General features: G+C 41.3%; 1 protein-coding gene and 1 long non-coding RNA gene across 16 annotated transcripts in view; both read left to right on the plus strand.

The window, feature by feature from the left end:
- The window catches only part of DLGAP2 (DLG associated protein 2), a 508423-nt gene that overhangs the window by 108142 nt on the left and 376459 nt on the right, over positions 1-23822 (plus strand). For 2 of the 14 annotated variants that reach the window (XM_054063042.1, XM_054063045.1), the window contains exon 1: positions 23622-23710. The exons of 8 other annotated variants lie outside the window; for them this stretch is intronic. The gene's annotated coding sequence lies outside the window, so the exon portion shown is untranslated. Of the gene's footprint in view, positions 1-23621; positions 23711-23822 lie in introns of those variants that run through there. 4 more of the 14 variants (XM_054063050.1, XM_054063052.1, XM_054063046.1 and 1 more) reach the window with 4 other exon arrangements.
- LOC128851765 (uncharacterized) lies at positions 15713-17905 on the plus strand. Of its 2 annotated transcripts, XR_008449198.1 has the most exons (4): positions 15713-16893; positions 17023-17215; positions 17461-17597; positions 17689-17905. It is a non-coding gene; the product is annotated as an uncharacterized LOC128851765 (long non-coding RNA). The 2 variants fall into 2 exon arrangements; XR_008449197.1 differs by lacking the exon at positions 17461-17597.

Here is a 23822-nt window from a genome sequence, read left to right on the forward strand (position 1 = left end):
CAATATCAATGCATTTTAGCTGCATTTAGTTCTATTTCTAGGAAAACATTGGTCTTTATATATCAGACACATGTAAATTAATCAGATGTGATAGCAATTCTGTCTGTTAAAAATATAACTGCATCACTAGAATTTGAAGCAACAGTTCTGCAAATATTTCACAGGGACAATCCATTTAGTTGAGTAGAACTGCACATATTTAAATGGATTTCTGATAGGTTGCAGGATTCCTGTGCAAGAAAACATTTCAGGATTGATTTACAGATCTTATTTACTTCATGTTTCTTCAGGGATGTGTGGGTATACTCTTCATCTCATGTTTGAGAGAAATAATTGGGAAATGAAGAAAACATCTTCTTATTCTCTGTCATAAAGGAATTGCTTTATTACATTTTATTGATGTGATTATACTTTGTAAGCTTAATGGTCATTCAGTCACAAAAAATCACAGTCTTGTCCTAAAATTGTATTTTGGCCAAGCACACCCAGAGTAGAAAACCGGCAATTCCCACAGCTGGATGGATTGGAAAATAAGTTCATAATGCTCATAGGCTCCAAGGATTTTATAAAATATTCCTCTTTCACACAAATATGAAGACCAGTCCTCCTCTGAGTTTTTATTTGCTGATGAACCTGTTGTTTAGAAGTGAATCTACCTTTGAGACCAGAGGTATTGGCAAGGCAGCATCCATGCATCACGCGTTGCAAAATGATCAATCCAAGACTAGTGCAAACCAAGATTGTTGACAACCTCTTAACTGAATTTTATAATGGTAATGATAGTACATGCTTCAGAGAGTAGAAATTTTAAACATTATTAAAAACTAAAAGCAATTACAGTGACTCAGAAAAAAAAATAAATACAATAATTGAAACTAGAAAAGACTGTAATGAGATTATAATGGTACAACAATAATAAAAACAAATAATAAGCAAAGGAAGATTACGCTATCAAATATGTAAAGCTCCTGACAATAGCTGGTGGAAAGAATAGGCAAGATGGATGGGGAACATCTTGGAAACCTGATGAGGCAGTAATTGTCTGTGAGCTGTTCTGCAGAGGCACTACAGGTAGTGAGAAACTGCCCTCTTGGAGACTAGGAACAAACCTTGCCAATCCTGAGCTGCCTTTACTGGGAATGCAGCAAGGGGAGGGCAACTGAGGGACGTGTTCCACTTTTTTTGAGGGGGTAGCTGAAAGCAGGATGCATCTTGAGTTACTCATGTTCAATCATAAATTAATTTCCCATGATTTCTCGCCTGTGATACTATCCTGTTTCATTGGTGATATTAGAAAACAAAAGTGAGAAATTAACTAAGATAGGCATAAAAATATTGGTTTTCTCTGTACTGTGGTAGTTCCCAAGGGTCTTCTTGAACTTCTAATTGCTCTTATTAATGTTTGTACAAACTTACCGGTGATGGCTCCACAAACTTGGGCTCACGTTGGCGGGGTTCAGTGTGCAGCTACCTCTCCACAAGGACAGTGTTGGGAGGGGTTTGCCTGCCTCTTCTTGCCCTCTATTCCCAAGAGTGATTGACGTCAATGCTGACATGGGTAGAGCCAGTCCTGGGCTGGGTTGATACTGTCATGCGTAAAGCCGTTCCTGAGCAAAGCTTTAGATATTGTCTCTCACAGTATCCTTCTGGATAACACACATCTAGACAAGTCCGTAGTACGTTGGGTGAGCAAGTGGCTGACAGGTCAGGCTCAAGGGTTTATAGTGAATGGGGTTACATCAGGCTGGTGGCCAGTCACCAGGGAGGCTCCACAGGGCTCAATTTTAGGGCCAGTTCTCTTTAATGTTTTTATAAAAGATCTGAACGCAGAAATCAAATGTACATTAATGAAGTTTGCTGATGATACTAAACTAGGAGGAGCTGTGAGCTCCCTCAAGGGTAGGGAGGCCTTCCAGAGAGATCTGGATAGGCTAAAGCGCTGGGCCATGACCAACCATATGAAATTTAACAAGAACAAGTGCCAGATTCTCCATCTAGGACTCGGCAGTCGTAGTTACACATACAAACTAGGGGGTGAGAGACTAGAAAGCAGCCCAAGGGAAAGAGGTATGGGGGTTTGGGTTGTGGCAAGTTGAATATGAATCAAAAGTGTGCCCTGGCAGCCAAAAGGGCCAACTGTGTCCTAGGGTACATCAAGCACAGCATTGCTAACTATTTGAGGGAGGTAATTGTCTGACTTGACGCTGACCCACCTCGAGTAGTCTGTGCAGTTTTGTGTACCTCAATGTAAGAAGGACTGCGGAAGGATGGCTCATGATTTAATAGCAGTGAACAATCCAGGGTTTGCTGTCTGTAGCTAGGCCTGACCTTGAGATAAGATAAAAGGGAGTAGAATACAAGAATGTGGAATCCAGTGCGGGAAAGTCCCAAAGAGTTGTGATGAGAACCTTGTATCTGCCCCTTTCGCATGCTCAAGAGTGTCTGGCCAGTTGCGTGACAGCATAAGGTGTGTGAACAGCAGGACATAACCAATTAGGATTTTTTTTGTTAGCGCGTGCACTATTGGAATAAGTATATAAGAAGTGTAAGGTGGATGAATAAATGAGAACGATCATACTCATATTGAGACTCCATCGTTACTCCGGGTCCACCTCCCACTCCGACAAAGGACATCAAACTATTAAGATTGTGTCCAGAGGAGAGTGACCTTGTCTTGAGGGCAAGACTTGTGAGAAGTAGCTGAGGTCGCTTGGTTTGCTCAGCTTGGGGAGAGAAGGCTGAGGGGACACCCCATTGCAGTCAACAAATTCCTTATGGTGGGCAGTGGGGGGGGAGATACTGATCTTTTCTATCTGATGACCAGTGATAAGACACATGGAAATGGAATGAAGCTGTATCAGGGGAAGTCCAGATTGGACATCTGGAAAAGATTCTTCATGGGAGGGTGGGCAGTCACTGGAACAGGCTCCCCAGGGAAGTGGTCATTGCACCATACCTGTCAGAGTTCAAGGGGTGTTTGGACAATGCTCTTAGTCATGTGGTTTAGTTCTACACAGTCCTGTGAGAAGCAGAGAGTTAGAATTGGTGATACTTATGGGTCCCTTCCACCTTGAGAGGTTCTACGATGCTGTTATCCTACACTCCCCCACTGCTAAGCTCAGGGAAACATCTGTGTGAGCATGTAGTTAAGGGGAGCAAAGACCCAATCCAGACTAAAACTCACTCTTATAACCTGTTTTAATTAACAGGTGTGGAGCTGCAGATCCCATTGCAAAGACGCATGAACCAAGTGGTCAAATAGTGGGGAGTGGTAGAGCTGCGTCTCAGCTCTGCTGCATGAAGTTTCAGTACTTACTAAATTTCAAAAAGTTGGTTTTTCTCCTCATGTTATAGCTCCTAGATTTAAGTCCAAACCCCAAAGTTATTAACACTGAAAGAACAAGTATTTTATTACCCTCCAGGACTGCAAAACTTCAGGATTTTTGGTTTTTTATGGGTCCAGATATTTATGTCCCTCAGAGCAGTTTGAGATGAGCTCTTCTTCATCTGAGAGTATGCACGGGTTCCACTGACTTAGTATTTTTTTAACACAGGATTTTGTGTGGATTTGTTTTTCAGATTGCTTGTTGGAGCTCTTTTTTTATTCTTCCTCTCCCTTTCTTCCTTTCCCATTCTCCTTTCAAATTAGAAATGATAGATATGTTTTTGACCAGATTGTGAATAAGGACCTAGGCTACATCTATACTAGAAAATGAAACTGTGCTGCGCTCAGGTCTTAATATTGTCCACAGATCCAGAAATATTGTTATTTACCAATTCTCAGATTTTATTGTTTTCCATATTGTTAAATTGTTAGCATGGGGGATTGTCACTGCTTTTTTTTTTTTCCTGGGGCCAAAGCTCTCTGTGTCTCAGGCAATGCCTAGACGTGGACGGATGGTGGCTGAGGCTGAGGACAAGACCCATCAGCAGCTCCTTCAGTGTAGCCGTCGTCTTTTGGAGGAGAGAGTTGTACAGAGTTGTCTGGACAGGCTGTGCAAGGTGGCCTTACAGTAAGAGAATGTTCCTTGGTGGATTTTATTTACTGGTGTTGATGTGGCACAGATCTCTGTGAACAGAACAGGCAATATCAAGGTAGCTTGTTTATAACCTGTGGCCCAGGAGGGAATGAGAATCATAGAATCATAGAATCACCAGGTTGGAAAGGACCCACTGGATCATCGAGTCCAATCATTCCTAACACTCCCTTAAACCATGTCCATAAGCACTTCAAGCACTTCATCCACCCATTAAATGGATCTGTCCGTACACAGGATTCAGAGGTTCTTGCTAGAAGAGTAATACTGAGTATCCTGAATTCCTGGCAATGATCAGGATTATCCCTTCTGCCTCAATTCCAACCAGTCCTCCCTCTGATTCTCTCCATCTCGATGCTATTCACTTCCTCAATTAGTCGCTGTTCCTCCTCCTCAGGCTCCCCGCTCCTGGTTCACTCCTTTCCGAGCAATTCTGAATCTTCAACTCTGAACTTCCCATTGCAATCAACGCTGGTGTTCCCTGGAAACCAGAAATACTTTGAACCCAGTTTCTTAGTTGGGCTGTTTTTAGGAAAAGTATACTTTTTTTTTTGAGCAAGATTTCTAACTAGTGATCTGAGACAACCAAAGCAAAGTAAACCTTCAAAGGTTTACATTGAGACAGCAAGTTATACACTCTCGCCTTGGTGCTAACCCTGCTCTAGAAAGGCTGTTTGTCAAGTTGTGTGTCTGTGTGGAGAACTTAGTGCCTGGAAGAAAAAGTCACAACCTCTTGGTAATCGCATTCACGCAGAGCAGTAAGAGTGGGTGTTGCTCGTATGTGAGCATTCAGGTCCCTCAAGAAAACTCTTAAAATATGAGAAAGCTGTGAATCTGCCCTGTATTCTTTATTTCTTCACAGCTGTCACATACGCATCTGAGATCTTTGCGTTTGCCCCAATAAAAAGGCAAATGAAGCTGACAGTGACCTGTTCTAATTAAGAATAGAGGCTGTGTTATTTGCATGTCTTTTTCAATTGGTAGCTTTGTTAATGCCATGTTTTCTCTGCTAATTTGTGGTGATTTCTTGGCTGAACCACTTTTTGTGTATTCTTAGCAGAAATTAACTGCTTTCATCTTCGTTCCTTATATCACTCACAGCGAACCCTCCGCGGTGCCATCCTGGCACAGCAGTAGTGCCTCTGCTGGAGCTGCTGAGAACTTGGGATTTGAAAAGGCCATGGATGCTGAATCACCCGCAGCTTGCATTCTGATGAAAAATAGTTACAGTGACTTACAGCTTGCTCTCACTCGGAAGAATTTTGCTTAAATGTTAGAATGACAGTAGTAACGCACTGGCAGCATCCATGAGAATAGCTGGGGATGAACAAACAGGACTGGGAAAGGGCAGGGTTAGATCCTGCTACTGCTCTGCCGAGTCAGATGTGTCCTTTGCCTCGGTGGTCACTCTTACTAGTTCTCAAGAGGTTCTCAATCCTGCCAGCTAGGTACTCAGTTTCTGTCAAATGAGTTTGATGAAAGCAGAAATGCACATTTTATAGTGGGGTTGATATGTTGCTACCTCTCTATGCTAAGGAAAATGGCAAAATTACATATAGAGAGACGATTTGGAGGAACTGAGGAGGCTGTAAGTTTTCCACTGGCAGATTTGTTGCTGCAAGGGAGAAAGATGATAACCACGTCACCTAAGGCAGTGACATCTGGGTGAGTTGAACGCTTTCTGCATGATCATTGGGCAGCTTAGTGCCGATCTCTTTGACCCAAGGAATGCAGATTACCATTCACAGCAATGTAATTAGGCTTTTATTTTGAATTAAGATACAAGGGGGAAATAAGTTTTTCAGATTTATTTTCAATGTACAAAATCTTTCAATGTAATGTTAAAATACAGATATTTTTCTTGTTTTCTCGAGTATCGTTTCTCTGCTACATGAGAACAGAAACAAAAGGACTTACTATTGTTCTTCCAGTTAAGGTCCCCTACACATTCTTCATGACTGCACCTTGGTTTTTGACTATTGCAAGATGAATGGAAATAATTAACTTTTAATCTGTCCTGTTGGATTTATGCCCAAAAGCCCAGTCCAGGAAAGGAAAATACCAAATGCAAATTTCTTTCAGCAAAATCTTGAGGTATGAGGAAGAAAAAATTTTCCTATTCTTACTTTGGTTTTGTCAGCTGATATACGTATCTTTCATCACCCTAATTTTGTAGAGACTTCGGGATAAGTCTCAATTCTATTACAGCATGAGTCTAGGAAAATAAGAAAAAAGAAGAGGCAGCAAACATTAATTCCAGTGTCCACAATGCTCTGAAAGGCAAAGTAAAAAAAAAAGGAAAAAGGAGACTGTCTGTGAGCAAGAGAGGATGAAGTTTTACTACATTAGAGCTGCACTTACTTTACCCCTTTGCATGCATAGGTGTACACAGCTGGACTGGAGGAAACCTGTGCGAGGATATCTGGATGGGTATCAGTGGCACAGAAGAAAATACTCTTTAATTAAAATGTGTCCCTATGCAAAATAGCCCCATGAAGAGCAAGAGTACAGTGAGGTTGTAATTAGCATAACTACTCAATTAAAGTGAACATCAAGCATAGGAAAATTATATATAACTGACTGAACTCAGCATCTTGAAAATCAGTTTATTATATCAACTTTAGTGTGTGGGTGTCTGATGTTGAGGTGTTCCTTTCCCTGCCCCCACGGAGACCAACAGTTTGTATTTTTTTACCTAAGACAACTATTCTGACTGCTGTTCCTGAAAGCAAAAAAGTGCCTTTTTATGATATTTGACGATCATTTGTGCAGGCTTCAGCCCTGAAACATGCCAAAATTCCCTTCCATGTGTACTAATTAAAGAAGTGCTGACCTTACATCATGTGGAAAGTCTGTGTGGAAAAAAACATTTTAAGAGTAATTCTCACCTCAGGTTTTCCACTTGCCTATGTGAATATCGGACGAATAAATCTCTCATCAGGCTCTCCTGTCTTTCTTCTTGTGTTCTGTGCAACCCCTTATCTGTTTGCTGGCTAACACAGAGCACCTTCTGTCCTTCTTGTGTCCAGTCCATGGAGAACATGCTGTCTCTTCCTTAAAAATACACAATGGGTTCTCCCTATCTTCTTCTTTTCTAACTTTAAACTAACCTGACCTGCCTACTGGGTAAGGGAAAGGCTGTGGATGTAATCTTCCTGGACATCATGAAAAAAAAAATCATGGAAAGAGTTATTGGGCACTGGCAGAGGCTGACAAGGGAGGGGGTTGAGTCACCATCCTGGAGGTATTTAAAAGATGGGTAGATGAGGTGCTCAGTGACATGGTTTTGTGGTCTTTTCCAAGCTAGTGATTCTATGATTCTGATTCTTGCAGCTGCTTTATGTTAGTGTCAGTCCCATGCTCCAACTTGACTTACCTCTTGTGACATCTCGATCAATTCTTGCTAGCTTGACTGTTGCCTGTGTTGGAGGAGTTTGGGTCATCCGAGATCCTCTTGATGACGTATGATGAATTCAACTTGGTAGTCCAAGCAGAAGTTACTTAAGTTTGTCATTGCTCAATGCTGCAAGAGCTTTAGTGGACAAAGTGCTGCTTTTGACCACCTCTTCCCTGAAATAAAGCCTTCGAAAAAAGTCCTTTTTCTAATCAGTCATTGATACATCCTTTTGTCTTTCGTAGTTTTGTACAGACAAGTAATGATTGTCTTGGATCTAAAGCTTCGATGCAATGCCGTTTCATTTAGAGGTGTTAACCGTAGATCCATTGTCCTTCAGTAAGGGTATGGCTTTATCAGCTCTCTGCTGGAAACCTGAATTGATAATGACTGGGGAAGCGGTGTGTTCACACGCAGGAAGGTGCATAACACACAGGCAAGACACAGCCCAGTGCAGAAGCTAAAGGAAATTATTGATCACTAATCGTTCGTTATTAGTGAAAATAGATCAAACTTATGAGAGTACCATCTGGTCACTGTGCATTAACTTCTTAGACTATAAAAGCAAACTGGTGTTGCTTCTGCGCACATGGTCATCGCGTGTCCTTCCAGTCTGGAAGCTCTGCTGTACTTCACTAACGAGTTGCAATTTGCACTGTATGAAAATCCTGTCCTGAAATAAATCATCCTGGAACCACCCTTTGTAGCATCAAACTTCCCTGAATTGGCTAATATGTTTTTGCACAAAGAAATCATGACATCCATACAAGAAGTAGCCTCATCATAAAAGTTTTCTTGGTAACAGAACTATAAAAAGCCTTGCATTCAGATGATGCACATAGAAAGATATAATATACTTTATTCAGTGCACCAATTAGCCTCAAGATAAATACTATGAACTATTGCTCTTGGCTCAAACATCTATTTGAGATTTACTAATCCTATTTTTGACCCAAAGTGCAATTCTCAACATGTCTCTGCTCCCCCTGCACACATGAATAGTTGATTAATAACAGGTTTTCATGTCTATCCATAATGCTGCTTTTTCCTAAGGCCTTTTTTGTTACCTCTTTCTAGTTCACCAATAGATGGGGTAGAAAGCGCTGATAATTCTTTAAAGATTCATTCAGATCATAGCTTTATTGTAGATTAATTCTGGCCTGGAATAAGTTACATAATATAATAGCAGCTTTATAATTGGTAAATAAAGTAAAAATACATTCAAGCACTTTCAGTAAACAAGGTGTTTCGCAAAAAAGACTTCCTTTTACCTCAGCCATTCTTTGCTGCTCTAGCATTAAAGCAAATTCTTTGGAATACACTATTGTACACAGCTGTTTGGTAGGAGGAAGTGGAGGTGTCTTCAGTGAAACACATACGTTTTGCATGCAAAGACTACTATTTTTGTTGTGCATTAATATTCAGTTTTGTTAAAGTTAAAGTGAATCAAGAAGAAACAAGTGTTGTGATGAACAGATTCTTGACAGTTATCAATTCTCTGACAGAGATTTCATGACTAAATGTCCTTGTCTTGGTATATAGCCTGCAGAATTAATGACAATGTGTACCCCTCGGAGAATAAAATGAGACCAAATATGAAGTAGGCATTTATTTTTTTCCACTGTTATATCATTATGCTTTATTATTCCTGAATCTATCATGAAATTTACAAGAAGGGTTGCAGGGGGGATCCAGGGAACTCCAGGCCTGTCAGTCTGACCTCAGATCTTGCCAAACTAACTTGATCGCCTTCTATGACAAAATCACTCGACTACTGGATGGGGGAAAGGCTGTGGCTGTAGTCTTGGACTTCAGTAAAGCCTTTGACACAGTTTCTCACAGCATTCTGCTTCAGAAACTGTCAGCCTCTGGCCTGGATGGGTGCACACTCTCCTGGGTTGAAAACTGGTTGGATGGCCCAGAGGGTGGTGGTCAATGGAGTTCACTCCAGCTGGAGGCCAGTCACAAGTGGGGTTCCTCAGGGCTCAGTACTGGGTCCAGCCCTGTTCAGTGTCTTTATCAATGACCTGGATGAAGGCATTGAGTGCACCCTCAGCAAGTTTGCAGATGACACTAAGCTGGGAGGAAGTGTGGATCTGCTGGAGGGTAGGGAGGCTCTGCAAAGGGATCTGAACAGGCTGGACTGCTGGGCTGAGGGCAATGGCATGAGGTTCAACAAGGCCAAATGCCGGGTTCTGCACTTGGGGCACAACAACCCTATGCAGCGCTACAGACTGGCGGAAGAGTGGCTGGAGAGCTGCACAGAGGAGAAGGACCTGGGGGTAATGATTGACAGTGACTGAACATGAGCCAGCAGTGTGCCCAGGTGGCCAAGAAGGCCAATGACATCGTGGCTTGGATCAGAAACGGTGTGACCAGCAGGTCCAGGGGGGTTATCCTCCCTCTGTTCTCGGCACTGGTGAGACCACACCTTGAGTATTGTGTTCAGTTCTGGGCCCCTCACCACAAGAAGGATGTTGAGGCTCTGGAGTGTGTCCAGAGAAGAGCAACGAAGCTGGTGAGGGTCTGGAGAACAAGTCTTACGAGGAGCGGCTGAGAGAGCTGGGGTTGTTTAGCCTGGAGAAGAGGAGGCTGAGGGGAGACCTTATTGCTCTCTACAGCTACCTGAAAGGAGGTTGTGGAGAGGAGAGAGCTGGGCTCTTCTCCCCAGTGACAGGGGACAGGACAAGAGGGAATGGCCTTGAACTCCACCAGGGGAGGCTCAGGCTGGACATCAGGAAAAAAAATTTCACGGAAAGGGTCATTGGGCACTGGCAGAGGCTGCCCAGGGAGGGGGTCGAGTCACCTTCCCTGGAGGTGTTTAAGGAACGGGTGGATGAGGTACTGAGGGACATGGTTTAGGGACTGTTAGGAATGATTTGTCTCGATGATCCAGTAGGTCCTTTCCAACCTGGTGATTCTATGATTCTATGAAATGTGAAATTAGATTTGTTTGGATTTATCTACTTGGCGTTCTTAAGCTTTGTGACATAAGAAGTGCAAGTTGAATGTAAATGTTATTTATGTTCATTTGGTACTTCAGTCACACTGTCTTCAGTGTATAAAAGAACCAGACATACAGAACAGAGTTCAGGCAGAGTGAATAATAAAATATGCTTTCTCTATAGAGGTCAAATGAAAAAAATGATTGTGTAGTTTAGTAATCATAATTGTCTTGCTCTCATCCACTTCTCTCTTCTCTTTATTCTGTCAGGGATTGTCTTTCTCTAAGGCAATTTGTAGACTTGATCACTGAATGGTGATCTTATAATGCCACTGGAATCTAGATATTATAGAAAGAGTCCTAGAAATATGATAGCTTGAGCATTTAAAAATATAAAAATGGAAATGCTAGCTTTTACAAACTCTCTTCTTTCTGTTTCCTTTTTTTGTTTGTTTGTTTGTTCTTCCTTCCCCCACCCGAATTACAAACTGTTTAGGGAACATAGGTTTGAAAGTTCATTTAGAGCAGAAACATTTTCAGGGTTTTATTTTTCCTCAAAGGCTGAAAAGTCAGAGCAGGATGAAACAGGAAAAGCGGGCTCTGCCATGGGTGCTCTTCACTGTTCCGTGCTTAAGGGGAGGGAAGAGGAACATCTCCAGATTTCCTCTACATGAGAACAGAGCTCAATCGTAATTATGTAACCACATTCAAAGAGGTCTAAAAATCCCACCCAAAAGCCCTGGTAAGGGCATATGGTGAGGTAAAGGAATATTTAATATAATGTACTCTCCTTTTTTTGTTGAAGTGAGGTTACAACATGTTCCAAACATTAGAATAAGCCCCAAGCTTCTTCCATCATTCTTTCTGCCCTCTACTTTTGGGCACATGAAGTGACGAGGGAATAGGCACTAGTTGACCCCAAAGTTAGACGAGTCAAAGGTTTGATTTGAATTATTGATGGATAAGGTTCCTGTGCATCTTATACCAACTCTATGAACCTCTCACCTACACAGACATCTTGTTTTGATGTGTCTCTTGTATCTGTCGCAGGAAATGAGGGACTGGGGGTGTAACAGCTGATGCAAAGGTAGCTTTCCTGTGAACAGAGGGATTTGCAAAGATTTCATCTTTGTTCGTTTGCAATGAAAAGCCTTATAAATTGATCATTCTAGGGGCAGAGAAGACCTCTTACCGGGGCCTAAGGTATGCGCTCCAAGCATTTGACAAGAGGAAAGTAATTCAAGTATAGGAAAAAGGATTTCAGTCTCTTAAGGGGAAGATAAGCCAGAAGATTTTCCAAACAAGAATGTCTCGTCTAACCCGAACCCCTTCTGTAGGCAGTCTGAAAGTAATACTGTGCCCGGGCATTTTTAATTTTTTCTTTTTTTATTGTTTGGTTGTTTGTGATAACTTATAATGCAATAGCACCAATAAGCTATAATTAGCAGTGAAGTCCCTTTTCGTTGCACACAGGAATGACTATGGTGTGAAGAGTTAAGCCTCTCTTCTGCTGAAAGTTGTCGGAGCTCTCCCCTTTCCTTTGTTGCCCTGGAGCAGGACGCCAAGAGTGATCTCTGTGCTCTGTGAAAATAATGATAGACCTGGGGAGAATTGCCCAAACCTGCATTTGCTTTCTCTTAAAAAAAAGAAAATAACATTTTACTGTAAGTCCATTTCTCCTGGCTGCTGGGAACAGAGGACAGGTTGCTCATGCTTGGTGGTTGCTCATGCTTCAATCTCTTCAGCTGCTTATAGCTTGAGCATGCTGTTTGTTTTGCACATTTTGCCAATACCTCAGTGCCTTGTTAAACATTTTATACCAGATGGATGAATAAGCAGTTGATGTCTGTCCTTTTCACCCAGACAGATAGGATTCTAAATGAAATACCTACTCTGAAAGAGAAGAAAATTGGGAACTAGAAAACTAGTCAGTCTTTCAACTGAGCAACAAACCATGGTCATATGCTTGAAGACAGATTTTAACCTCTGTCTTGAACCACGAGTCATCTGTTTTGACAAGCTCCTGGCACAGAATGGGCAAGAAACAGTAAATATAGCTTCTGAGAGAGGACTTTTCTGCTGGGGCACTTAAATGGCCCTCCTGGGCGTGACCTGAGGATCCCAGACTCATCAGAGTTCTTGATGCTGGACTTGTCATTTCACAGAACCAGAACGTACTTAAGGACTTCCCTTATGCTTTTTCCCCCCCCCCCCCCCCTTTAATTTAGAACCACTGAATTACTGTTTTCAATGATATTACTAAAACACATTCGTGTTTTTTTTTTAATAAACTCAGATTTTGCTTTTATGACACATTTTAACTTACAAAGAAGTCAGCTTGAACTTTTGATATGCATTTTTCTGTTGAGGTGAAGTATGGAGTTGCAGACTTAAAGACATAAAAATATTAGTAATTCTCTTGATTATGAGCACAGAAGGTCTATTGCAATTGCCTTGCTTGATATTTTATATAAAGCATTTCATAGGATTTCCTTTAAATGTTACTTATTTGAAATGGACTCTTTTTAGGCAGAAAAAATCTGACTATGATTTAAAAAATACTGCCATTTTTCCTTTTATCGTTGTGTTCCTGATATACATGAGCCACATACTTAGCAGCAGTTTATTTTAGTGCCATTTCAATCCCCCGTAAAACTTTTTGATAATCTTATTACAGAAACATAATTAATACCTAGTGGCTTTGTGAGACTTTATATTAATTAGGCTAAAATTATTTCTTATTTCCTCAAGTAAAGTTTCTGTGTTGTTCAATCAGAAAGTCATCACGTCTCTCTGCTTATATCTTTCTGTGTATTAAGATTTCCTGAGAATGACATTATTTGGACTAATAAACTTTTTAATTTTAGTGAAAACAGGGACAGACACAAATTACTTAGAGAGTTCCTGACAATACTTGCAGATATTTTATACCAAAAAGTGTAAAATCATTAATTTCCTCATACAGTATACAAATGTAGGCAGGAGAGAGAATGCTGGGTTATTGGTTGCTGGATTTTTTTCTTCTTCCGTTGTTTTTTTTTTTTCTGTCCCCATATAGAATTGATGCTGTATCCAGCACTCAAGTGAAGTAGCACAAATAAAAATTCAATGTTTTCCAAATAAAATAGTCTTTAGTTGATTTTCTCAGTAAGGACTTCTTCCACCTCCACACTGATAAGCATTCTTCTGTGCTTCAACTATCTACCCACTCACTTTCTCTCTTTAAAGAATCAGCTGTCCCAATTACCATTGAGAATTTTCAGTCTCTCATTAAATTTGGAGCAGTAGGCAATTTAATCAGGTGGTGATCAGTGTTACAGAAAATGACCTTTAGAACCTGTATCTTACAAATCTGGATACTCTATCAAACATACTTTTAGTGTTTAGTTAGATTACAGGAGTGGTATATGTTAAAAAGTACAAAAATCTTCTCTACACAAAATTTCTCTCTATATTATATGGCTTTATTTTGGAGTGTCATCTCTTGCAGCAGCCCTCTGGAGAAGGACTCGGCGAGGCTGGTTGATGAAAAGCTCAATATGAGTTGACAACGTGCACTCAAAGCCCAGAAGGCCAACCGTGTCCTGGGCTGCATCCAAAGCAGCGTGGCCAGCAGGGCGAGGGAGGGGATTCTGCCCCTCTGTTCCTCTCTTGGGAGACATCAGCTGGAATACTGTCTCCAGTTCTGGAATCCTCAACATAAGAAGGAGATGGAGCTGATGGAACAGGTCCAGAGGAGGCTACAAAGATGATGTGAGGGCTGGAGCACCTCCCATACGAGGACAGACTGAAAGAGTTGGGGTTGTTGAGCCTGGAGAAGAGAAGGCTCAGAGGAGACCTTATAGTGACCTTCCAGTACCTGAAGGGGCTACAAGAAAGCTGGGGAGGGGCTGTTCACAAAGGCTTGGAGTGATCGGACAAGGGGCAATGGGTATAAACTGGAGAGGGGCAGATTTAGACTGGACATTAGGAAGAATCTCTTCACCATGAGAGCGGTGAGGCCCTGGCCCAGGTTGCCCAGGGAAGCTGTGGCTGCCCCATCCCTGGAGGTGTTCCAGGCCAGGTTGGATGGGCCTTGGGCAGCCTGAGCCAGTGGGAGGTGTCCCTGCCCATGGCCGGGGGATTGGAACTGGGTGATCTTTAAGGTCCCTTCCAACCCAAACCATGCTATGATTCTATGTCAAGCAAATATGAAATCCATCTCCCCACAGTTTGGACAAGTTTAAATGCAGGACATTGACTGCATCGTTCCTCAGATGAAAGCCACATTTCTGGTGTTTTTTCCCCTACTCAGACTATCATCTCCCATTACTTACAAAGAAGGAACCTTCCTGCAGACGGAAGTTTTGCGTTATGAGTTGTGACTCAGAGCAGCTCCGTGGGCTGTAGGAGCAGAGCTAAGGCGTCTGTGGGAGCTGCAGAGAGTGGAGAGTGGTACAGCAGCTGTCTCCCCCACCTTCTGCAGGGCTTGATGGGCTCTGCTGCATAGCCAGGGATGTAGCGGCTCGAGCAGTTTCTAAAGAGCCCTTTTCCAAAAATTCCTGGTGACTTAGTGCATTGCAGTAAAAAGTAGCATAGAATAGTTCAGGTTGGAAGGGACTTTCAAGTCCATCCAGTTCCAGCTCCCCAGGCATGAGCAGTGACACTTCCCACTGGCTCAGGCTGCCCAAGGCCCATCCAACCTGGCCTGGAACACCTCCAGGGATGGGGCAGCCACAGCTTCCCTGGGCAACCTGGGCCAGGGCCTCACCTCTCTCATGGTGAAGAAATTCTTCCTTATGTCTAGCCTAAATCTGCTCCTCTCCAGTTTATACCCATTGCCCCTTGTCCTATCACTATAAGTCTTTGTGTCCCTCATTGAGGGCCAGGGTAGAAAGTAGGAAAGCTGAGAGACATAAAGGAGTTTTATGACAGCATAGTGTGCTTTGGCATGGCATAATTGGAAGGAAGCTAAGCTGTTTGGTATGATTGCCGCCTGCATTCACTAAGAGTTGGTAAGTTTTAACTGCCCTGATAGAAATGAGCCATGGTGATTTTAATGTTTAGTTGCACGACTTTATTTTCATAGTGCAAACAACATCAAAACCAACCATCTTTCCCTTGTGTTCAGATCACAAATCCCCACTCCTGAGCATACAAGCACATGTAGTCCTTCAAAATTCAGGACTATCCTGAAGTCCAAGGCCTGACCCTTGGACATAAAACCCTAAAGCAGCTCAGATACTTTTGATTAGCTTTTAATAGATGATCCAAACCCATTTAAGTTGTCCATGGATATGCCATTTGGAGCCTCTATGTCCAGAGTCTGCATCTCTGCATCACACAAGGTAAATAACAAGTTGGATAGGTAGGATTTGACTTCTGAGAGTGCATATATTCTTTTTCCCTCCTAGCACTAATGCAGATTGGGTGTATGTGTGTATAAAATCCCGTATATTTTGTATTTCTTAGACATTTGCATACTCTGAGGATCTAAATATCTTTTCACGTTGTATTACATTGAGTTATGTAGTGCAACGTTATTTAGCGCTGCCAGACAGGAAGACATGACATCCTCTTCTGTGCATGCTGATTTCTGAATTCCTTTAACATCATTATCATGTATTTCTTCATATAAGACTCTCATATATCTGTATCAGAATTACAGAAGTATTTATGTCAAGGAAGCAGGACTGTGAGTACATTGTAAGAGAGGTAACTTATAGGTGTTATTGTTATAGCAGTTCTGCTTCGATTTTGCTGATGAAACCTCAATCAGTTCCTTGCACCTCCAGACTGCTCTTTGGTGGCATGGGATGAGAAGCAGTAAAGTACTTGAAATGTGTAAGCATTGCTCAGCAATAATGAAAACATCCCTGCGTTATCAATGCTGTCTTCAGTACGAACCCAAAACAAAGCCCCATACCAGCTACGATGAAGAAAATTAACTCTATCCTAGTCAAAACCAGCCACCCTTCGTATTTCACAAGTGCGCAACCAGGAAGAAAGTTTGGCACTGAATTTAAGAGAATTTAATACTCTTTCTTTCACAGTTATCGAACTAAAAAAAAAAAATCAGCAAAATGAACCTCAGGAGAGAGGCAGTACTCGAGAACAACTGAGTGGAAATTAAAAACCAAAAGAGGGAACTTTCAGTGGCTACTGAAGAGATGTGGATTATCTTTACCATCTTCTGGATTGGAAATCACCTTTAAAAACTATGAAACCAGAACATTAAAATACTAGCCACTGATACTCGAAAAATACTGAAATTTCTTGAATATTTTAGGATTCTGCTCTTAGCTGTTGTCTCTAAGCAACACATCAGACAGGGTTGCACTGTTTCATATGCCTATAAAAATATATACATTTTTTTCACCTAAATAGTGAGGTTGCTAAAACCTTTGAAGATACGTATTCTAAATGGTGGATTAGTTGGTAAAAGCCGGAAGATCGATATCTGATTGGTTTGACTTCTCACTATGAGGCTCGACTGGGAACGCTGCTCATCAAAAACTCATTCTGAAAGGGGAAAAAAGGTAAGATTAAGGAACAGTACTTTTTTAATATCTTACAGTACCTAAAACTGTCAATATATTTTTTTTTTAGAAAAAGATACTGTGTTAAGCAGAGCATGGTTTTAAGCACATACCTTTATCCTTATTCAGAGATGTGAATTACTGAGTGCGTAACAAGAGATGAATTGAAGAAAGGTCTGGAGGGAATTTACAGATGTCCTAGTCATGAGAAACTTTGCAAAAATCTTGTGAAGCTGCCCACAGATTTGAAGCTGTGAGAAATCTGAAATGCCACGGATGACTATGACGCTACTTAAAATTGCTGAGGTTAATGGGCTGCATGGTAGGTATTATGAATGTCGCTTAACTGCACTGCTTTTACAGAAAAGAGCTTTCCTCTTGTAATAATGTTAATTATGAAGTATATGTGTTCCGAGACATCATAATGGATGCTGTTGTTCCATTTTAGAAAACACTTGATGTTTATCAGTGCTGGTGAAGGACAGCATGCTGCATAATTCTGTACTTAGTTTTAAATTGTAAATACGATTTACTTGAGATACCTTTTTTTTTTTGGCATGCCAATAGAACATCACAGTTTTCTTCTTCACATTTGAACCCATAGGACAAAACTGTTCGCACTTATATTATAGTAAGAATGCAAACTGCACCTCATCAAATACCTTCATTATTTTGGAAAAAAAATGAAGACTTTCTTCAGCCTAGTGAGTATTCTTTCTGAAGAAAATCAGTCAGGTCTTCAATATCAGAATGTTTCTAATTGCTGGTTTGTTGTTTGTTATTTTTTTCCAACAGGTCTCCTGTCTTTTATGCCCTGAAGAATTAAGTTGGACTAAACCAAGACGAAGCAAACTTACCAAATGTCCTGCAGGTAGAGGCATGGTCACACTGGTAGATGGCCACAGCTACAGAGAGTAGAGCTCTACATTCAAAGCAGTCTTAACTCCTGTCTCTTCCCTTCCTTCTCCTCCGGGAAACACAGATGAGAGCCTTTCAGTTTTGTTCTACATAAACAAATACGTATGTCTTAATAAAGACCACTGAAAATTTGTATTTGTCAGTATCACTCTTTTGTTCTTGTAATGAGCAAATAGAGATGGGAGACAAAGTTCTCTCTCACTGATATACATCACAAAGTGCGTTCTACAGAGTGGTAAGATTTCATCAAGTAATTGTTGCCTCTGTGCAGAGAGATAGTGCTCTAAGATTTGAATTATCTGAAGAATTTTACTGGGGTCCTCTTGCCCCCATATGATAGATGCTGATTGTGTGTGGGTATCCTCCCACCCCCTATGACCCTCGTTCAACTCACTGAAATATTTGGGATTGGGAGGGATTTTCATTTACTGTTACGACAGCAACATTTAGAATATAATAGAGATTAACAACACCTCACTGTTTCAGGACCTGAAGATCCTTTTTCCATAATGCGTAAATCGTACCAAACCTTAAAAGGTTCAAAGAATTTATACAAATTCTAAAAGTTCTGTCATTTGAGCTGCATTTAGTCTTTTCTGAAATACTGCAAATAAAACATTCCCTGCTTCTACCTTTCAAGCAAAGAAGCATTGATTTGGAGACAAGTGCTTGAAGATTTCCTCTACTGTTCCTTGCTTTGAGGTACTAAATTATGGAAATTCCTATGATATTCCACTCCCTCATGCCCATCCCTAACAAACTTTTATAGAAGGCTTAAATGAATAATATTACAACAATAAATTCATAGCTATTTTTCAGCTCCTTATTCAGTTGCTGTCTGTCTTGTGAGTACTTCTGGACTGGAAAAAGGACAAAATTCTCTCCCTTCACTGGTGGGGCAAAAAAAAAGGACAAGCTAATCACATATATTAAGAGATTGGTTTAAAGACATAGTTCACAAAAATGGTGAGTATAGAAAAACTGAAAATAACAATTCAGGAATAACTGTGGAAGCTGCTGATGTTAAGTATGTCTAAAGCACTGTAGTTGGGGAAGAACCCCATTGGGTGCTCCAGATGCTCGTTCTCAGTGAATGTGTGGTTTTGGCTTCCTTTGAATGATCTGTCTGCAAAGAAAAAAAAGGACCAAAGTGCAAGTGTTGTTTCCTGAACTGAGAAATATCTTTGAGCTTTTTACACACACGCCTTTTGAAAATGTCTTTGTAATCCACAGTTCTAATTTGGCTTGGACTCAGTCTTCTGTGACACATCTTTGAAGTTGTTTTAGGAATATATATATATATAGCTTCGTACTGGCTGAGAATGATCTTATTGCTGGTGGTCTGTGTAAGATAAATCCATTTCCTGGAAAATGCCATTGTAATAGAGAAAAATCTATTAAATTTTAGTATTTTCAGAAAAAGAAGATCATTTTCTGAGGCCAGTAAGGCTTGTTTTGCCACCTCATTTAGGAGGGTGGCCCCATTAACCCTCATGATGCAACGGTGCTCTGTAGTGAAAAAAATATTGCTCTCTTCCCATATTCCAATAGCCCAGGGCTTTTGAATTGCTGCTGCAGATCCCCAGCCCCACAGCTGGACTGAGCACCATCCTGCCTGCCCTGGGGCCTGTGACCAGCACTTTAGAATAGAACAAAACGGAACAGAGCAGAGCAGAGTAGAATAGATTAATTTTTGTTGGAAGGGACCTACAGCAATCACCTAGTCCAAGTGCCTGATGAATTCAGGGCTGACAAAAAGTCAAAACATGTTATTAAGGGCAAGCATGTTATCAAAGCCTGCACACTTAAATATACTTAGCCTGTATGCTTTCCTCGTGAACTCCTCAGAACAGATTATGGCTACAATTCTTTTGAGATGGAATGAAAAGGCAGTTATAAAAATGTGGAAATAACGAAGCATTTACCAGGACTCTGTGCTGTAAAGTGTGGGATAGAAATAGTCATATGTAACTTTTCTTTTCCCTGTTGACTGTGTCACACGTGTTGTCACTGCAACTCAAATTTGGGGGCTATGTTGTGTGCTGAATGCTTCACAGTCACACTGGAGTCATCACTAAGTGTTGAACCCTGAAAGTTTCTTGAGATTGTCTGTGTTACAGAACTCAAGAAAGCCGTGCTAGACTCAGATGTGTTCAGGATTTAGACTGATGCTTAGGGAAGATCTTGCTGTCTTGAGCTAAGCACCATAAAAACCGTTAATGTTCAACGTGCAAACTCAGAAATGAACGATGTGTTATGAGATGTAGAAGCATACCTATTCATTTAGTAGTTTTTGAAAGCTAGGAAGTTAAATAGAAGAAAAAAGATGAATTTCTTACTGTTATCAGCAGAAAAAAATATATTGTAATATGCAATTAATTTACCTCGTTCAGTGGGTATAAATGTTTCTATCTTACAAGTTGGTGATGCGACACGTTTTCCGTGCTACCTTTTGTGGAATTCTTAGTCTTAGGGGTCATATGATTCTGGATCATAAGAAAATCACTGAGCTCCTTCTAGCAGCTCCTTCTAGTAGCAATTTTCTTCTGTATTTGTCTCACTCTGTGTCAGTTCTGTTCAGAATTCATCTGAAGTCACCCAGGAGGCAGGAGCGTGGTTTCCCATTTGGCAGCTGGTTCATGGGATCTGTTTTGGATCAAGAGGCTGTAGCATTTGACTCTGTAGTTCCTGGAAATATATGGCCTCTCCAAGCATCTATACCCCCTCTTACGAAATAACAGTAAAAAAATATATTCACAGAGATATTTCAGGGGTTAAGTAATTAATGTTTTGAGCAGCTTAATGCAGAAGCACTTTGTATGATTAAGTACTGCTTTAAGTAATTAGTTTAGGAATTTGATAATGTTCTTTGTGGGCTCCTACTGTGGTTCAATTAGAAGAATGCTGTTTGGTCTTCCCATGAGAGTATGAAGGACAATATGCCCAGAACACAGCCACAGCCCTTAACTAAGGCCCTCCAAATGAGACAGGACTCATTGACCACTAGAGAAGCTCAGTTTCGTTGTATTTAAAAATGCAGGAACCCAGAGGAACTATTGATGCTGTTCATGTGTACATGACTGTCCATTATTTCATAGCAATAGCCTATTTTCCTAGCACTCCTCTTGGTCCTTTGGACTAATAGACCAGATACCCGGCTGTGGATGTTGTCTGTCTAGACCTTAGTAAAGCCTTTGACACTGTTTCACACAGCATCCTCTTGGAGAAACTGGTTGCTCCTGTAAAAAATGGGCTAGATGACTAGACCGAAAGAGTGGTGATGAGTGGAGTTAAATCCAGTTGGCAGTTGGTTAAAAGTGATGTTGCCCAGGGCTCGGTGTTGAGGTGAGTTCTGTTCAATGTGTTCATCAATGATTTGGATAAGGGGATTGAGTGCTCCATCAGTAAATTTGCAGATGACACCAAATTGGGCAAGATTGTTCATCTGCTTGAGGGAAGGAAGGCTAAACAGACGGATCTGGACAGGCTGGGTTGATGGACTCAGGTAAATTGTATGTGATTCAGCAAGGTGAAGTGCTGGGTCCTAAACTTGAATCAAAACAACCCCATGCGATGCCACAGAGTTGGGGAGGAGTGCCTGGAACGTTACTTGGTGGAAAAAGGTCTGAGGTTGTTGGTCGACAGCTGGCTGAACATGAGCTATCAGTGGCCCAGGTGGCCAAGAAGGCCAACAGCATTTTGGCTTGTATCAGAAACAATGTGGTCAGCAAGACCAGGGAAGTGATTGTCCATCTGTACTTGGCACTGGTGGGGCCACACCTCAAACCCTGTGTTCAATTTTGGGCCCCTCTCTACAAGAAAGTCATTGAGGTGCTGGAGCACGTGCAGAGAAGAGCAACAAAGCTGGTGGGCACAAGCCTTGTGAGAGAATCTGAGGGAACTGGGATCATTTAGTCTGGAGGAAAGGAGAGTGATGGGAGACCTTATTGCTCTCTACAAGTACCTGAAATGAGGTTGTAGTGGAGCGTGTGTCAGGCTCTTCTCCCAAGTAAGAAGTGACAGGACAAGTGGAAATGGCCTCAAGTTATGCCAGATGAGGTTTATACTGGAGATGAGGAAAGAAATTCTTCATAGAAGGAGTTGTCAATCATTGAAATGGGTTGTCCAGGGAAGTGGTTGAGTCGCCATCCCTGGAGGTATTTAACAGATGTGTGGATGTGGCATTAAGGGACATAGTTTAGTGGTGGACTTGGCAGTGTTAGGTTTATGGTTGGACTCCATGACCTTAAAGTTCTTTTCCAACCTAAATGATTTTGTGATTATATGACTCTAATGTTGAAGTGTATCTGCTATGATTCTTGGTGTATAATAACCTGAAAATGAAGTTTGGGTGGATTTTACTGGATCTTCCCCAACTGGTTGATTGTAGCCAGCTTGCATCCTTTTGGGGCTGCTTTGAACATGTTAAAAAGACACATCGATAGTCAGCTCGAGTAACTAAATGCCCATCTAAGTGCAGAAATAAAAATAGTTGTATCAGATTGTGAAAATTTGAATATCTACACAATAATGGTTTCATTTTCCAAGCTTCTCTTCCCAATGAATATTGCAGATAGCAACTATTTAGAAATGCAGTGCTTAATGTGATAGTATAATGGTTAGTAATCATGCCAAGAGCAAGTATGGATCACTTTTCTTTTACGTTTCTAGAGTAAAGAGAACTCTTTGGTAAATATATCTGTTATTCAATAAATGAAAGACAGAATTGCAGTGTTTTAGGATAAAGTCAAATAATCCATGTTCGTGCCAAACTCAGATTTTGAAGGCAGTGCCCTTTAGTTACAGCGGCTAATGTGGGTTTGGGTAGGAAAAACAGACAGTGAGGTGTGATTTTTGGTGAGAAAATACTGCCTGCCCTACACTACACCTTAAAGAGAAAAGAGAAGAGAGATTATTTCTCTATACAGTGCAGATGCATCTCTTCTTCCAAACTGATAATCTTTCACAACATGTTATTGTTTTGCACCTTGAGGCTACGAGGCTTACAAATACCTCGAGTGTTCTGTAGAATAGTAGAATCATAGAATCATAGAATAGTTTGGGTTGGAAGGGACCGTAAAGATCGTCCAGTTCCAATCCACCTGCCATGGGCAGGGACACCTCCCACTGGCTCGGGCTGCCCAAGACCCATCCAACCTGGCCTGGAATACCTCCAGGGATGGGGCAACCACGGCTTCCCTGGGCAACCTGGGCCAGGGCCTCACCACTCTCATAGTGAAGAAATTCTTCCTATTTGTTGAATTTTAGCCACAGTTCTCTAATGTCTAAAAACCACTGTCTTCTAGTTGTAGGTGAGGAGTCACCCCCGAGCCTCAAGTTTAGACTTTTCACCTCTGAATATGCTGCAACTCCGTTCTACTTTGAACTTTTCTCCACTTTGCATCAGTTCAGTTGAGCTCGGGTTCAGTTGTTTGCTCTCTGCCTAGTGGCTGGCATGATGGAGCCGGAATCCAGATCGTGGCTTCTAGACGCTATGGAAACAGAAATAAATATTTTTTTGTATTTTTTTTCGTTTTCGTATTTCATATTATGTAAGTGCGCTAGTAACAATGCATGGCACAGGGAATGCAGTAATTGAATGTGCTGTGCAGAGCTTACTCTTTGTTGCTTAGCAATTAAATGTATGCACGTCGCAGCAGCAGTGACTAAAATGCTAATAAAAGGTGACAAGTTATATCTCCAGAAAAAATTACACAATTAAGAAAAAAATCTCTGACAAGATACAGGAGCAGCAGCAAATGGTACATACTGATAGATCTTGTCCCTCCTGAAGGCAAGATCTTCAGGTACTGGCCACTAGAGGGGCTGAGATGATGGGAATAGAAGGTATCCACATTTATAGCATGGGCTACAGACACACAGTTGTGCAAACATCATGGTAAGGCTTTTTGTTGTTGTTGTTGTTGTTGCTGGCGTTGTTCCTTTATTATTTGTACATATTTTTCTCTGTGAAATGTCTAGAAACCTGTTCTGTTTTCTTTGTTTCATTT

Source organism: Cuculus canorus, chromosome 3 (assembly GCF_017976375.1).
Source record: "Cuculus canorus isolate bCucCan1 chromosome 3, bCucCan1.pri, whole genome shotgun sequence".
In the NCBI taxonomy this organism is placed as follows: Eukaryota; Metazoa; Chordata; class Aves; order Cuculiformes; family Cuculidae; genus Cuculus; species Cuculus canorus.